The sequence below is a fragment of the Nelumbo lutea genome, chromosome 5, assembly GCF_056320005.1.
Source record: "Nelumbo lutea isolate HS-2025 chromosome 5, American lotus-T2T, whole genome shotgun sequence".
NCBI lineage: Eukaryota > Viridiplantae > Streptophyta > Magnoliopsida > Proteales > Nelumbonaceae > Nelumbo > Nelumbo lutea.
The window spans coordinates 86,291,592-86,309,374 of record NC_142688.1 but is presented as its reverse complement, the minus strand read 5'-3'; the positions used below and the strand labels follow the sequence as shown (position 1 = coordinate 86,309,374).

Here is a 17,783-nt window from a genome sequence, read left to right as displayed (position 1 = left end):
ATGTTCTCCTACTCCGCAACAGAATAGTGTACACTATAAGAAAAATAACTTTTAGCGGCAGCCAGAGATCACTAAAATTACCGCTAGAGACTTTATTGGCAGCCAGCAAATTGCCGCTAGAATTTCCAGCGGTAGTTTTCATGGCTGCCAGTACAAATAAAAACTGCCGCTAAAACTTTTTAGCAGAAATCATGATTGCCACTAAAAAGCCCAACGTGTGATTTTTAGTGGCCGTCAAGGACATCACTAATAACAATCTATACATTTTTTCATATAACTTATATATATTTTTTTAATTTTTTCTAATTTGCTTCATATAAACCATCTATTAAATAGTTGTAAATTCTTTCACCTTCAAAGCTGGCCCATTGGGTCCAACTTGCCTAAGTCGATTATATTGTATTATAAATTACACATCATCTAATCTATAACACACGATTCATTTTTGGGACAATTCAGCCCAGGGTCAAAAATTTTAGGCCCAAAGTATAATTGGTGTAAGTGCCAGCTCAGAATTAATATCAATTCATGGATGGGCATTGGTGGATAAAATAAGAGTTTTTAACATTTGAACGTTTATAAATCTGCAGTGACGTTCAAAAATCTGCATTGAACCTGTCCCCGTACTTTTCCGTTCATTTCTTTTTGCTTTTCTTGCATCTGATACCAATTTGCAGATACATCCCTTCCGATACATTTGGATGTTTCAATACTTCAAACCATGGTTCAGAGAAATGGCTTTCCACTATGCTCGCTGAAAATATGGAATGTCGTTTTTCAAGTCTCTGGAATGATTGCATCAGTTGCATCATAAAACACCTTGGTCACATTAAAATAAATGAAATGACCCAACTCACATTAAAATATGCAAAACCATTATCCATAACTTCTTAGCTAAATGTTTCAAAAGGTTTTTCAAGTGTGAATACAATGAATTTTGCATTTCAAGACTCTTAGAGAAGTGTGCAGTATTCAGTCATTGAAAATTGATACGCTCCATCGAAAGTATACATTAAATCCACAAATAGTTTTCAACTGGATATAAATTCACTTCAAAACCTGACCTAATTTTTACATGACATTTGGATATAAGGGCAGATGTGCATTGGATTTGTAGAGTTGCCGCATAAGATGGACATAACCCAATTCATACAAAACAGCGGATACCATACCAACCCATGTCACATGCAGCAAGCTAAAAGTTAAGACTTGTTTGTGGGCCCCTAGAGACGCGAACATATATCACGACGTAGCATTTGGATGTATTCCTGCAAAGGCAGAAGAAATTTTGTATTCAAGTAGTACCAAATACTTTGGGAAAATTATTTGAGTTAATGTCTTAAGTACGTACATTTGCAAGAGATTCATCACTATATAATTCTTCAAGATCTTCATAGTCGTTTCCATCACTGTACAATAGAGTAGCATTTTCAACCATAGATCGAAAAATGTCACTAGGGAGATCGTGGTGTTCAATCCTATCAACAGTTCGCTGAATGCCAACCCGAAGAATAAAACAAAGTTAAAAGCACTTCCAAATTCAGTATTAGATAAATTGGTTCTAACAGGCAAGCATTTAATATGCAGAAACACATTGTCCAACAATGACACAGTTGTAGAGGTAGCGAAAAAAGCGACAAAGCAAATTATTTTATTGATCTTCATTAATATATGTTTCTTTATGCTAAAATCCTCAAAATTAAAGAAAGAGAAAAAAAAAAACATGTACAACGAATCCTGTCACTTTTGATGTGGATGCTTTTATTGGGAAGAAATATCACTGCCCTCAGCAGTAGTAAAGGGAGCAAGATTTGCTGATTCTCATCTTATCTATTTCTAGCTAGATACGGTTCTTATCTTATCTATTCAGTATTGTTTTAAGTAGTATGGATTAGTAGGGAGTCTTATCTTATCTTATCAGTTCAGTAGTATGGATTAGTAGGGAGTCTTATCTTATCTTATCAGTTTAGTAGGATAGATTATTAGGGAGTATTCCTAATTAGCAAGGAGTTTTCCTAAAAATATGACTCTTATCTTCTTGTAATCTTCTATTTAAGGAGCTAATGATATTCAATAAAGGGATCGGAATTTTCAATCAAGAAAGAGTAGAGGAGAGTTGGTGATCTCTTGAACAAATGACCATTAAGGCGCCAAGATAGGTTCCTCATGAAAAGGAAGAAACAAGGGAAAACAGGAGGTTTTTCCCGTGGACCGACCTACGACGAGATACTATTTGTGGGCCCATAACAATTTGGTATCAAAGCCAGGCGTCATGGGTGACCTTGAGCAGTTGAAGACTAGGATTCAGGATGGAACTCAAGATCGTGGAAAATAGCATGGAGGTGCGTGAGATCAAGGACGACGTCCGAGAATTAAGGCGCTTGATGGAGTTGTACTTTTCCAGCAAGGAAAGGAACCCGGAAGGGGCTGCAATCACAACCGGCCGCCGACCAGACATGGTAGAATCGTCCGACGAGCAGCAAGTTGTTGCCCTAGCGCAGGTTAGCAACACCCAGAATGTCCCGATTAAGTAGGAATTCGGTGTCGTCGAGGATTCCATCGACGAGAGTTCAAAGAAGAATAAGAGCAACTACTCCAAGGTCGTCATCGCTGACCTCAATGTCGACCCTCTCGAAAGTGATGATGATGACTGTGCCTCCATCGCTCCTCCTGATTCCACCAGGAGCATTAAGGAAGAAAATTGTGGGGAGAAAGTACCTCAATATGTAAAGACGCTGTGGTTGATGCCACAGAAGGAGAAGCTAAACGGTTAAATAAACTAGGGAAGTGTCATTCAAGAATTAACAAGGGAAAATGTTCTATTGAATGTGGGCCTGATATGGATTCCGATCAACACTGTCAAGGGGCTCCAGCATCCTGTGAGGAAAAAGTTAGCAACCATAAAACTGGTTTGCTTCATGTTGCAAGGAAGATACCTAAAAATGGCTATGCACATTTTATACTTGGCCTAATGTATCAGAGGTTGGGTCAGCCATAGAAGGCAGTGCTAGCATATGAAAAGGCAGCAGAAATATTACTTCGGAGTGGTGAAGAGATTGACAGGCCTGAGTTACTTTCTTTGGTTCAAATTCATCATGCACAGTGCCTCCTGCTAGGAAGTACAACTGATCATTGTGCCGATAAAGAACTTACGCATGAAGAACTTGGAGAAATTATTTCTAAGTTGAAGGAGTCAGTGTAGTCAGATATTGGACAAACATCTGTCTGGAATGCACTTGATTTATTACTTATTAGAACTGGCCGTCTATAGAGTGCTATATCAGTTTTATCCTCTTTGTTGTCTATTGCTCCTAACCACTTGGACTCCCTTGCAAATCTTGGGATTGCTTATCTTCAAAGTGGTAGCTTGGAGTTGTCAATGAAATGTTTTCATGATTTGGTTCTAAAAGATCAAAACCATCCTACGGCCCTAATCAATTACGCATCTCTTCTTTTGTGTAAATATGGTTCAGTTGTTGCAGGTGCTGGGGCAAGTGATGGTGAAGGAGCTTGTATGCATCATGTTGTGGCTGCAAGTATTGCAAAAGAGTGTTTGTTAGCTGCAGTCAGATCAAATCCTAGTGTTGCACATATCTGGGCGAATCTTGCTAATGCATACTATTTGGCTGGTGATCATAGAAGTGCTGGAAAGTGCTTGGAGAAGGAAGCAAAACTGGAGCCTAATTGCATGTCAACTCAATCTGCTGTTGTGCTTCATCATATCAAGGATGCAGAAATGTCTCAAGATCCCACTAAACAACTTTCATGGACTGCGAATGAAATGGCTTCAATACTCAGAGAAGGGGACTCTGCAACAATTGAGTTTCGGATAGCATGGGTAGGACTTGCCATGGTTCACAAGGCTCAACATGAAATTGCAACAACGTTTGAAACTGGACATAATGATTTGACGGAAGTGGAAGAGCGAGCTCTGTACACACTAAAGCAGGCAATAGAAGAGGATCAAGATGATGCAGTTCAGTGGCACCAGCTTGGCCTTCACAATCTTTGTACTCTACGGTTCAAGACATCTCAGAAGTACCTTAAGGCTGTAGTTGCCCGCGGCAAAGAATGCAGCTATGCATGGTGAAATCTTGGTATCTCATTGTAGCTGTCTGAGGATGAACCCTCTTCATTGGAATCCGATCCAGGAGGGCAAAATCATTCCACCTATTCGGGATTCCTTTGACTAAGTTTCAAGACACATATCCCGGGTTCGAACTTGAGAACAAGCTCTTAGTCCAGGAGGGGAGTAATGATGTGGACGCTTTTATTGGGAAGAAATATCTCAGCCGACAACAGCAATAAAGGGAGCAAGATTTGCTGATTCTCATCTTATCTAATTCTAGCTAGATACAATTCTTATCTTATCTGTTCAGTATTGTTTTCAGTAGTATGGATTAGTAGGGAGTCTTATCTTAATTTATCAGTTCAGTAGGATAGATTATTAGGGAGTGTTCCTAATTAGCAAGGAATCTTCCTAAAAGTAGGACTCTTATCTTCTTGCAATCTCCTATTTAAGGAGCTGATGATATTCAATAAAGGGATCAAAATTTTCAGTAAAAAAAGAGTAGAGGAGAGTTGGTGATCTCTTGAAAAAATCACCATTAAGGCACTAAGATAGGTTCCTCAAGAAAAGGGAGGAACAAGGGAAAACAAGAGGTTTTCCCCGTGGACCAACCCGTGATGAGATCCTATTCGTGGGCCCATAATAACTTTTTTTCCCTCAATGGGTTTTTTGAAATTATATTGGGGGATGGTGGGCTCATCTCATGGATAGGAATGGAATAAAGAAAGTGAATCTTGGAATTCAAATCAAGAATCATGATTTGTGCAATTGACCTGTTTATCAAGTAATTTCGTTGCAGAAGATTGTAGACAAGGAAATGAATCAATTTACAAGTTAATAAAAATAATAGGAAACGGTAAAACAAATCCAGGACTCAAGGACCATGACAAAAGGTGTTCTTGCAAAAGTACACATGATAGCCATGTCCTAGTTAAATAGGAAGAAGAAAATTTATTGTAGACAAACTTGTTCTTTCCCTGGCCTGCTGTTGCTGACTTTCAAGCTGTGACGAGTAGAATGTATCATGTTGAGTCGATCCCCTTATAAGCGTTTGAGATACAATTGGCATCATATGTTGAATCATCCTAGATAAACCCATACCACCACCTTGGCCACTTCCCAATCCTGAAAACATGTTGCCAATATCTTGGCTTTCGACTTGTTGGGCAATTTGGTTGAGTGTATTCCTCATTGTTGGGCTCTGTGCCAACTGCTCCAACATATTCCTCAAGACAGCAGGTTAACCAATCTCTCATGCCTTTGCAATGGCGAACTCTCCATAATGTGCCCAAGCACAAAAGGCAGCTGCACTGAGGGTCCATTTGCACCAACTCTATTTGCATTGGTGCTCTGAGACGAGAGATTATTGCAAAACCCGTTGACCGCCTGCAATTGTACTCTGGTTCTCATTGACAGGAGTTGCATGAGATGTTCCATAGACAGAAGCTGCACTAAGATTGCAAACACCATGCATATTTTCAAATACCCATCATTCTCAGGAGCATGCCCCTTTCATAGTTACAATGCATATGCCTATCAATCTGCATAGTCTAATGTAACGGAAATTGGCACTAATAAAAGAAAAACACTAATTAACCAGAATTAGCTCAAAACAAGTAGGTAAAATCTAGGTTAAAGATTGTAAGGGAATACAAATTAATGACTTTAATACCCCAAGGACATAGCTTCCATGCAAAGGGTACATAATAGACTGGATTGAAAAATCCAGCACCAAAATTTGTTGATACATTGTGCACAATGTTGAGAGGTATTATGTGGAAAGATGTAGTAATCTTTCTACCTTTCAATAGTTGTAGTTGAAGAACGACATCTCACCTTTCGTTGCAGACCTCCCAAGCCTAACCCCAAAGGAACAGCATTGAAACCCTCAGGAGGATCATGGCTCTGGCTGGACTCTTAGAACATTCTCTAGTGGAACATCCTCATTATTATTAAATTGGTGATGTTTGTGTTGGGTCTGCCAATCAATAATTTTCAGTTGAATCTCCAGATAACAGAATTTTTTGGGGGGATGGGGGGAAGAGATAAATGTACAATACGGAGAAAAAAAAAAGCATCAAGATTAACATACAGGATTGCACTTAAGCTCTTCTTCATTCATACCCAAACCTACTGTCCTATCTTGCTGTATTCTACTGGAAAATGACCCACCTAGAACATAAAAATGACAATAACCAGGGTATGAATAATATAAACTTAAATCTTTCAAAGAGAATAAAGTCAGTTCTGTCTTACCCTACTGCTACATAAATCCAGTAGACTCAGACCTGTCAAACACAAGATGAATGCAAAATTAGACAATAAGATTATAGTCCACTAGGTGGGTTATTTAGGTGTCTTGTGAAATATAATATCTGTCACCTCTGATTGGTTTGATTCTTCTGTGTAGCATACAATCATTTATTCTAAAAACTATTGGATATTTTCAGGGGTGTCATGTTTGTATCATTAAGGTTTTTAAATTAAATTCCAATATTAATTGCTAGCAATGTTTACAGGTTGCATGCTTGCCAACCAATATTAATTTCCTACAAAGGCTTGCCAAACATTGGGCATTTGAAAATGGACAAGTTGAAACTCACTTTATTGAACATATAGTAAGAAGAATAGCAGAGGTATCCTAGCAACAAATCTTTGATGACTAGTTGGAAATTGGAACACAATATTTACCAGCAACTGATCCAAGAAGATAAAAAAACACTTTGAAATTACTTCCTTTTCTCTTCACAATTCTGGTTTCAAGGTTTCTATTGGTGATAATAGAAATGTTCCTAACCCTACTTTGTTTACTAGGGTCTTTCCTCCTAAGTCTTGATTATTCAAAGGATAAACAAATTTAAGCGCAAAAGCTGAATCTTATTTCATTGAAATTCCCAGTAATGACTTACAATTGCAATCACTAACCCCAGAATCCATGTCTGCCAGATGACACTAAACATGTATGAGGGAGGATCAACCAATGTCACATTTAGGAGAGATGAAAAGAATTATAGTGTGTAATCCAAAAGGGAAGTAAATTTGTGAAGGCAGTGAATGTAGCAGAAGCAAATAAAGCTGAAGTCTACATAAGTATCTTAACAATTAAAAGTCAGAAGTAATTTTCCAATACAAACTTATTCCTTATCTCTATGTCTAAATCCTTGTAAACTTGACATGCCTAAGATTCCCAGAATCTATATCTAACCTTTTACAATATAAATCATCATTACTATTGTTACATGAACCACGTTAGAACTAATTGAGGGAAAAAATGAAGTAAAAAAAGCAAAGTGCAAAGGGTTTGAAAGAAGAATTCTCAGAGCTAGTTAAACATGAAAGATGAGAAAAAAGCACATACAAGAATTTTACATTATCCGAAGAAAAACAGTCCTAAAAATAAATAAAGATAAATGTTTATTTACAATCAAAGGTTCAAAAATCTTGTTTACAAGTCGTTGGAAAGTTGCTCCAGCATTTTTCAAACTAAAGGGCATAACTTTATAACACTATAGCCCGAGTTTGGTTACAAAAGCAGTTTTTCCTTGGTTAGCTGTGCCCATCCTAATTTGATTATAGCTGGAGTAGGCATCCATGTAACTCAGCAACTCATGCCCTGAGGTCGCGTATAGTAGGCGGCCAATTCTGAGCAGGGGGAAGCAATCCTTTGGACATGTTCTGTTCAGGTTGGTGTAGCCGATGCACATGCGCCACTTACCATTGGCTTTCTTCACAAGCACGGGGTTGGCGACCCAACTCAGATAATGAACTTCCCTGATGAAATCTGCAGCAAGGAGCTTTCCGACCTCCTCATTGACTACCCTCCACTGCTCTAGGGCGATGTTGCACTTTCTTTGTCTAACTGGCCTGACTAGAGGGTCCACATTAAGTTTATGAGTTATTACAGTAGGGTCAATTCTGGGCATTTCTGTTTCGGATCAGGCGAAAACATCTAAATTTTTAAGTTAGAAACTTACTAGCTATGTTCAGAGCGGTTCACTCATTAGTGCACTGATCTAGAGAGTCATGGTCAATTTGGTCTTAGAAACTGGTATGTGGGCTATCTCTTCGATTGGGGTAGCTTGCTCCTCGGTGTGGTCTTCTAGTTGCTCCATTTCGACGTCTTCTACGAGTTTTTCCTTTCCCTTGAAGGCAGCCACATAGCACTTCCAGGATTCGAGCTGTTGCCTCATATCACTCCTACTCCGTAATCTGTCGGGAACTTCATCGTGAGATAGTAAGTTGACACTATCGCATGTAAAACATGTGATAAGCCAACCTATGATTACGTTGTAGGGGAATAGAGTCGTGACCACCAAGAATGTGTGCTTGAAGCGGACAATATTTGGCAACGTGCTTGCTTCCACTGGTATTGTGACCCGACCTATAGGCCTGACTTCCTCTCTGCTAAACCCTACTAGTGGGGCATCTGTTGGTTTCAGATCACTCTACTATAGTTGCAACTTGTCAAAGGTTCCTTTGAAGAGGATATCGGCCAAAATGCCTTAGTCCACCAAGACCCACTTCACTTCGAAGTCATTGATGATCATCTTTATGACTAGAGTGTCGTCATGAAGATACTGAATCCCACAGGCATCGTCCTCGATAAAATAAATTGGTTCTTCAATTCGAGGTTGCTTGGGTGGGTTCTCTACCTTGTGCTCCAGTTCTTGGACTAATGTTTTTCTAGCCGCTGCTGTGCACCCCGCTACAATAAATCCTCCATATTAATCATATTAATGTGGACTGATCATATTAATCACCCCATGGATTTGTCTTTCTTTTGGTAGCGGGTGAGGTGACTACTCATTTTGCCTGCTGCTCTCCGGGGCATCTTTCTTCCTATCTTCCTGTTGGTCCCTCTATCCTTTCTCCTCATGCATAATGTATTTCTTCAAGTACCTTTGGCGGATGAGTTCTTCGATCTCATCACAGAGGTTACTATAGTTATCCATGCTGTGACTGTGGTCCCTATGAATGTGACAGTAAACGTTCAGGTTCTTGGTCATTGGGTCTCCCTATAGCCTAGGTGGCCATCTAACAATGGAAGAGTCTTTGATGGCCATTAAGATCTCTCTTTGCTTCGCGTTAAGGGGAGTATAGTTGGTTCTCTCCACTGGCGGCATCCTAGAATGCCGACCTGACCTGTAACTTTGTGAGGGGAACTTACTCCTTGAGCTCAAGGACTTGCTCTTTTTCCTTTTTTTGTTGCTCATTCCTTCTTCCTTTCTCTTCCTCTTCTCACCTTGCTGGTTGTCGGTTTTTGGTTTATTTCCTCTTCTGTATTGATGAACTGATTGACTAGCTTGAGGAACTTGGTGATGTTCTTCGGATTGTTGGCCATGATGTGCCACTTGAACTCTTTGTGAGTGATTCATTTTCATGCTATGGTGAGACGTACTGCTGGGTCAAGGTTTGGTATCTACAGGCATGTCTCATTGAAGCGTTTGATGTAGCTTCAAATTGACTCTCCTTCCCTCTACACCACATTCAGAAGGCTCTCTTGTGACTTTGGGCACTTTTTATTGGTAATGACGTGGGTCGTAAACATGTTTGTGAACTATGCCCAGATTCTAATGGAACCTGACGCGAGGTTTCTATACCAGGTCCGAACTACTCTGAATATGGTGGATAAAGCCATGCACATGCAAGCCTCGTCGGCCCCGGCAAGATGCATCTGGGACTACAATGCATCTACATGATCATTGGGATCGAAGGACCCGTCATACTTATCTAGCGGCGGTACCTTGAAATCTTTTGGCAATGGGGCCGCTAGGAGCTTGGGTGACAGGGGGGATGGTCGGCTCAGTAGAGCAGGCACTGTTCTTGTGGCTACCAAGCTCACCTCCTCTCTTTCTCGTCCTTGATCTGTTGGATGGCTAGGCTTCGCTGGTGGACTATTCCTTGTTGATGAATGACGAGTGTTGCGACGTCGCCACTACTGCTTCTTTGGTGGTGCAATGTTTGTATTGCCAGCCTTAGTGTTGTCAGGTATCTCAATCTTACTTCGAATGGTAGGACAAGGTGGTCTGAGGGTTATCCTCGCTACTTCTTCATTGTATGTCCAATGCTAGTTGTCGCGGGGAACCGAGGGGTCTCCTCTCAAGCCTGCACCTCGGGTCCCGAGCTGACGATCTACATTACTATGATGTGGAACTTGCTAATTGTGCCTCTCGGGCTGGTTGGGTTTGGGCCTATCCCTCAAGCTCTCTCTTCGGGAAGTAGAGGGAATTTGCCGGCTGCCTATTGTAGCATGCAGTGGAGTCTATCCCGAGGGAGGAACGGGTACCCGTGAAGTTGTTTCACCGCGGGGAGGGGACTGTCAGACGTTTTGATGGGCCTAGTTCTGATTTTGGTTCTGAGTCTGCCCTTGAAGATGATTTGCTGGCTGGTTCGGTTGTAGCGATGGAAACTGTTGTTGGTACTGTTGATAGAAATAGTACTGCTATCAGCTTGAACACTAAAATATTTGAGTTTGAACACTGAAATATTTTATATCTATTTTACAGAGAAACAAATTACAGCATTAGCTTCAAAAACGAGTTTTGAAAGATCATAATGCTATTTGATGTGTGCACAATTTACATATAAATTCTGGTGTTTATGCATGGTTTTGATGCTGATTTGTGTGAATTCTTACCCCAATTTAGCTTGATTTCAGGAAATTGTCAAAGGGGACAAGTCTAGGGAAAAATAGCATAAAATCATGCTAAAAGAGGCCAAATAAAAGGTGATACAGCCCAGTTGGGAGCAAGGCCCAGCCGAGAGGTCAAAGGAGGGCCATTCGGCCCATGCAACCCATGTTGCATTCTTTGGGAAAGCCCAAAGAGAGAGCACAACCAAAGCTCTCCATTGGAGCCTATTCGGCCCAGCAATGAGGAGGCCCATTTGCAGATCAAGAGTAGCTCAAGAGCAGTCCAAAGTGCAGCCCACGGAGCCTAAAGGCGAGAAACTTTCTAGAAGAGAGAAAGGAGACGTTAAGTGAAAAACAAGGCTAATTGGGTAATTCTAGATAATTTCAACACCGAAAAGTAATTTGGGCATAACTCTCTCATCTGGACTCCGATTGAGATGATTCAAGATGAGTTGGAAAGATAAAGAAAAGTTATAGAACTTTCATATTTGAGTTTTGATAGACACAGACTGTATCAGGGTCAAAATCGAGCCCGAATTATCTATAACCGCACTATAGAACTTTCTAGATGAGAGAACTTTCTAGAGGAGAGAACTTTCTATATGAGAGAACTTTCTAGATGGGAGAACTTTCTAGAGGAGGAAAGGGGCTGAGGAGAATGCTATAAAAGGAGAAGAGAGCCAAGGGAAAAGGGGTCTAACATCTGATTTCAAACTCTCCTTGAGCTCTTGTGCTAAGAGAGAAAAAGAGAGAGAGATAGGCGCAAGAGAGGAGGAACAAGCAACTTCAAGAGAAGAAGAAGTTGAATTCGAAGGGGAAGAAAGCAATTGGAGATCAAGGTTTTATCCTCACTTGATTTCTACACCATTTGGTAATCGAATTCAGCTAAGATTTATGTAATTTCTCCATCAAAGTTTCCTTTCATGCTGTAATCAAAGCTTGTTTTATGTAAATTCAATTATGTAATTTATTTTCTAAGTTCATTCGAGTAAAGTAGATTCAATCTTGAAGTTTCTTGTTTGGAATTTTAATTGTGAATTGTTGGCCAAACTGCTAGTTTGAAATTTCAAATCATGAATTTACAAGGTCTGAATTTCTATTTTCCAATCTCAGATCTATAAATTCAGATCATGAAATAGTGAGATCTGAACTGCTATTCTTTAAAATCAGATTTATGATTTCAAATCTTGAACTTGTAATACCTGAATTACTTGAGAAAGAATTCTAGTAGCTTTAATTCAGTCTGGCCGAATTGTTCATCTTTCTTGGAATTCCTAGAGTGCTTGAGAAAGACTCTAAGAATTCAGATCTGCCAATCAAGAGCCGAATTCAGTGCAAGGTTAGAGATAACTTGCACAATTCAGTTGACGTTCATTTAGCTGAGTTGATGATCATCCAGCTAAAATGAAGCCCTAGAATTGCTAGATCTGAATGCATGCATGGGGATTTGATTCTTGCTAGAGATAGAAGAACCGTCACTCATGCATAGATTGAACATATGCTCGAGAGAGGCTGTTTATTGCTTTGGGATTTCACCAAACCAAGGCTGAATCATATTATACTCAAATTGCTTAGAGAACTAGTTGCTGAATTTATTTTTCTATGCATCTTTAGCCTGTCTCCTCACTTGCATACAAGGTGTTTGGTTCAATTTGTTAGAAATAACTTTATAGTTTTAATTTCAGTTTTTCATTAGTTTTATATTTTGGCTGATCAAATAACAGTAGACTGATTTATTACTAGTAGTTGCTACATAAGTCCTCGTGGGAACAATACTCTACTCACTACTCTATTACTTGAGCGGGTAGTGCACTTGCTAGTGTTACAATGAGCCACACATCACAATTAGCTTTTACATGACAAATCTGAACATGCTGAAACCGTGTTGTAGATTCTAGTATAAATGATATAGGATGAAAGGATAAAATCCTACTAGGGTGTACCTGGAGAGAAATTAAGGATCTGATTTATGAGAGAAAGTCCTACGTACGTAGGCAACAACTATGCCTATAACAACAACTGCTTCTTCTAGATTAAATGGTGTTGGTGGATGTTTGTTTATCCTTTTTTTTTTCCCTTTCGTTAGTAACTGGTCAGATTTCATTAAAGGAAAAAAGTGAAAATTGAGAGCTTCACAAGATGGTATAGATATAATTATAATCAACTTTATGACTTTTTTTGGGATAACAAGTTTCTGATTCATTTAATTTTTTGCAATCATTCTTTATTTTGTTTTTATGTTCAGTTTGGAAGAAGTACAAATGCAAATATATACAGTACAAATATATATAAAATAATACAAAATATAAGGTTTTGCACTCTATATATTTGTATTTGTACACCTTCCAAACAGAGCCTTAGTTGCACAAGATTCTTATGTGGTTTTATTTTTGGCAATCGTGGCTCAGGATATGTTGATAAAATGGGGTTTGCTTCATTAACGTTTGGAACATGAAAACATGGAAGGCTATGGTATGAGTTTTGGTTGTCCAGGAGCTTCACATTTTGGTGGTTTGTTTGAACTAAACCAGTTCAGCTTTGTTAAAATTTTTCCTTTCATGAAGGCAGTCCTTCCTCTCGGTAAAGATCACCCAACAATTACTTCTCTTTGTTTCAATCACAATAGAAAGATTTTAGTATTCTCTACAACTGATAGAATGATTCACATGTTTGGTATCCTTAGAGGTGCAAACAGCCTGGCATGGCACGATGGGTTGGGCTGTATTGGGCTTGGGTTTCCTGGCCCATGGGCTGGCATGGCACAACCCAACCGAGCAAGTTTCGTACCCCGCGACACATCCCTATTTATATATATATATATATATATAATTTTTTTATATTATTTCATTTTATTATTACATATATAAGTAATTATATACACCAAAATTCGTATAAAATAAAAAATTAAGATCTTTTTAAATTTTTTTATTTTTTAATTTACTTTAATTTTTTCAATATTTTTAAAAAGCATGGCTTGTCCTGGTCTACAGTTTGGCCCACGACACTAAACATGCCCACACGGAATCCTGTGGGAAGTATTGGGCTAACCCCCCAAAAGCATCCCGAGGGAAGCATGGCCCAACGCAACCTGATTTACACCTCTAGGTATTGTTTAATTAGAACATGGTTTTCAAAACTGGACAAGACCAAATGGTTGGACAAAAAAAAAATTGGGATGACTGGTTCCATTTTACCCCAAAACCATTATTTCCCCAAAAGTCATTGATTTGGTCAACAAACTGCTGACACAAGAATTCGAACCGTCCAACAGTTTGATGGTTTTTTTTTTTTTAATTTTTATTCTTTTTTTTTGTCAGAACCAGCTGTCCATTCGATTCGAACGGTCAAACCATTTCACCTAGAAACTGGACCCTTGACCGGTCCATTGTCCGATTCAGTTTTAAAAACCTTGAATTGGATTATTGTCATTAGGTTTCGAATATGACTTAGCTTTCAGTTATACACATGTATTTTTGTCCTTCATACATGTGTATCATCTTAACAAGTGGAAGACATGCTAGCTGGCCTACAAATTACAGGATGGCATGCCCATGATTCTGCAATGAGCTCTCTCTTTTTTGGGCCTGATGAGACAAGCATCTTCAGCTTTCTTTCTGATGGAAAGGCAAGCATTTTTGCCTTGTACCTTTCAATTTGTAGCTTTTCCAAATATTGGGATGGTGTTTTTTTTATTCATTACAGATATTTGAGAGGAGCTTACAGAACCAGGGTCAAGTTCTTTGGTCAAGAGATTGCAGCTGGTAGATCAACTACTTGTGCCTCCATCACATGTAGTAACTTATTTATTTATTACTGGATTTGAATGTGTTTCTAATTATAATTTATATTAGAATATTCGATGATCTCTAAAATCCTGTAGATTGTAACATCTTTAACTTGGTTATAGGCATGGAGATGAGTTTGATATATGGACATAATATTTCACACACACGATTTTATGTGCTGACTTACATTTAAAGCTTATTAACAAGTGAAATTATTTTGTTAGTTAATATTATACTGATTTCAGTTGGCCAGTGTATTGACCATATAGCTGGTGCTGAAAGACCTGCAGATGTCTTCCTCGAGAAAGTTTTCCATTCTTTTTATTTTGGGTTAGTGGAACAGCGTGCTGCTAATTGTTTCACTTCATGATAGCAACAATTTCATGTTGATCATTCTTATAGTCCATCTAACCCATTTCTATCTGAAGGAACTCATGCAACTTGGGTATAATTGATAATAGATTTTGCAACCCTGATAGTTGAGGAATAAGCTCTTCAAATGATCAAATCCATCGAAGGAACCCACTTGATTCCAAAAGGATCATAGGACTTTATTGGTTAGTGGATGCCACTTGACAACTAATCTTCTAAAACTCTTTGGGGCTACCAATTAATAGAAGATTAGAAACTAGAAAATAAACAAAAATCAACCTAGATTCAAACTTATCCAAAATGAGTAAATAAGGCCTACATTAAAAATGTTTAGAAGGTTCTAAGTGTCACTTTAGGTTCTGAATATTTGGGGGATCTGCTCCAGCCACACCTTATGTTAAAGGTCCCTCTAGGGGGTGACTGAGTCTGTGTACCCATTGTCAAAACCTCCATTTTCTGAGATTTCTCCAAATTGCAGATAAACATTTCTTGCTTTTACTTTCTCCTCCAGTCTTAGTCTTGACACTATATACATCAACAATACTACCATAGTATATTTCTTGTTTTATTTTCATTGTAATTGCTTTGTCACCTAACTCCTATTGTTATTTCAACTAGAATATGAATACCATGCTTTTAGGAATTTTGCTCTAAGAAACTTCATGAATATCAAGGTTATTAGGGTTTGTTTTATAATAGCGAAGTAGCTGAACTAAATGATTTTGTCTTTTAGTGAATATCTGTATATGTAAATATGTGTATATGTGTGTGTGGTTGGAATAGATTTTGGGACATTTTGACACAGTATGGAAACAAAACACGTTAAGAGAAGCTTCAAAGAAAAGAACAGAAGCCGAATAAATAGGAAGAACAACTCTTTACTGAATAATTAAGAGAAAATTCAATATAAAAAACTATTTTAGCCTTCCCATATCTACTCTTTATATAGGCATACACCCTTGTGGCTCTTATTCCTAATCTGAAAACACTCTATAATAGAATCCTATTAAAACCCTTCAAAAGGAAAGCCCTAATTGAATATAAATTCAAAATCTTACTATAATGCTAACTTGGTAAAAATGAATTAAGAAACTCTATGATGGTGCCAACTTGGGAAAAATGAACTAAGTTGGGTCGGTGATGTCATCTTTGCTTCTTATGTGTCTTGGAATAATATTAAATTGCATAGAACATAATGACCTTCTCCTGTTCTGCATCACATGTTCAGTTGATAATGTTTGGTCTTTTTCCCTTGATGTTTTTAGTTGTTGAGGTAGGGTGGCCCAGCCCAGCCCAATCTAGGTTGGGAGGCCTAACCTACGAACGCCAGAACTAGGGATGCAACTAGCCATAGCGTGGGATACCTTGCACCCCTCGTACGGAGCCAATTGCGGAGTGCCCACGTATCCCCACAAAACTCGTTGACTTCCCTCGTACGGCTCCCATCTTAGGTGTTCATCACCACTAACCTCCAAGTGGCTCAAGTATAAATAGGGGGCACCCCCCTCCATGTGAGGGATCCTGATCCTAAAAGCCGATCCTACTATAAAACTTAAGCATCCTCACTCTAGGAATTCAGTATCTACAAGTAACCCCTTGGAGCCCTCGTCCATAGCTAGTTCCCCTCTTCGTACCCTCGTACTGACTTGACCATCGGATTCTCCACCTCGGGTCTTCACATAGGGCCTCTGACATCTTTTGTTTTGTAGCACCTCAGTGACCAACCCTCGGCTTCCTCGGAGCTAGACATACGAACAGCCTCAGCCTTCAGTCTTTGACCTCAGCGCCTCATCCTCGACTCCTTCGAAGCCCTCAGCCCACCTTTAGAGATAGGGGAAAATTTTCTTTATTGTCCTCGACCAACTTGAGTATCAAAATTGGTGCCGTCTGTGGGAAACATTGCTAAAATGATCCCCTAAAAAGTTGTAACAAACTAAGAAGTCCCTAAGCTCCAATCACCATGGTGCGAAGAGATAGGAACACCTAGAACCTTGTCACTAGTGAACAATTCCAGGTTATGCTCGACCTTAGAGTATTTAATCCAATGAGTCGAGCAGAGCTACCTCCAAGCAAGAGGTCCCCCCTAGGGAGATTGCCTTGTTGGGGAGTCAACACAACCAGGACGGCATGGGTCCACCAGCCAGCCAACCCTTGGACCCGGCCACATGCCACAGGTTGACACCTCTGAGTCTGGCAACAATCGCCTAGCCAGCCTACCTAGGGACTCCAGACCTCCCAGCCGAAGGGAGGAGGAACCAGCACAATCTGGGGATAGTCGTTAGCCCTTTGAGCAACATCACTGGTGTCAAAGGGAAAACTCGACGGATGAAGGCGGGCATCATGGTCGCCCCAGTGCCCATTCTAGGGCCAAGGTCTGATGCTGAGCATGTTCCCTTCACGTCTCGGATCTTTGAGATGTCCTACACGACCATCGCGGCAAGTGCGAAGCACGCAGTCTCACTTCAGAACACTCTAGAGTCCGCATCAACCACCATCGCATCCGTGAAGACTGAGATGGCATGCATGCCATGCCTGACCCTGAGTTTGTCAAACTATGAGCAGAGCTTAGTTCCGTCAAAGTCAAGCTCCAACAAATCAAGGAAGGTCGAACTGACACTTCGACCAGATAGAGTAACTCTATGGGGAGAATGGATGCCTTCTCCCCCAACATCATCGCCATGCCATTACCCCCAAACATCAAAGCTCCCATCTTGGAGATGTACGATGGGAACAAAGACCCAGACAATCACCTAGAGAGTTTTAGGGCACTCATGATCCTATATGGATACTCCGATGCCTTGACATGCCGAACCTTCCAAGAAACCTTCAGGGGAGCCACTCGACAGTGGTTCTCAAGCCTCCCACCTCGGTCCAATTAACTCGTGGGAGCAGATCTCCGGCCTATTCCTCACCTGCTTCATCAGGA

The 17,783-nt window shown here is 39.8% G+C and overlaps 1 pseudogene; it reads left to right on the top strand.

Annotated features, from left to right (window-relative positions):
• The first annotated feature begins 2,309 nt into the window (after positions 1-2,309).
• LOC148853264 (uncharacterized) lies at positions 2,310-4,189 on the top strand (annotated as a pseudogene).
• The last annotated feature ends 13,594 nt before the right edge of the window (positions 4,190-17,783 follow it).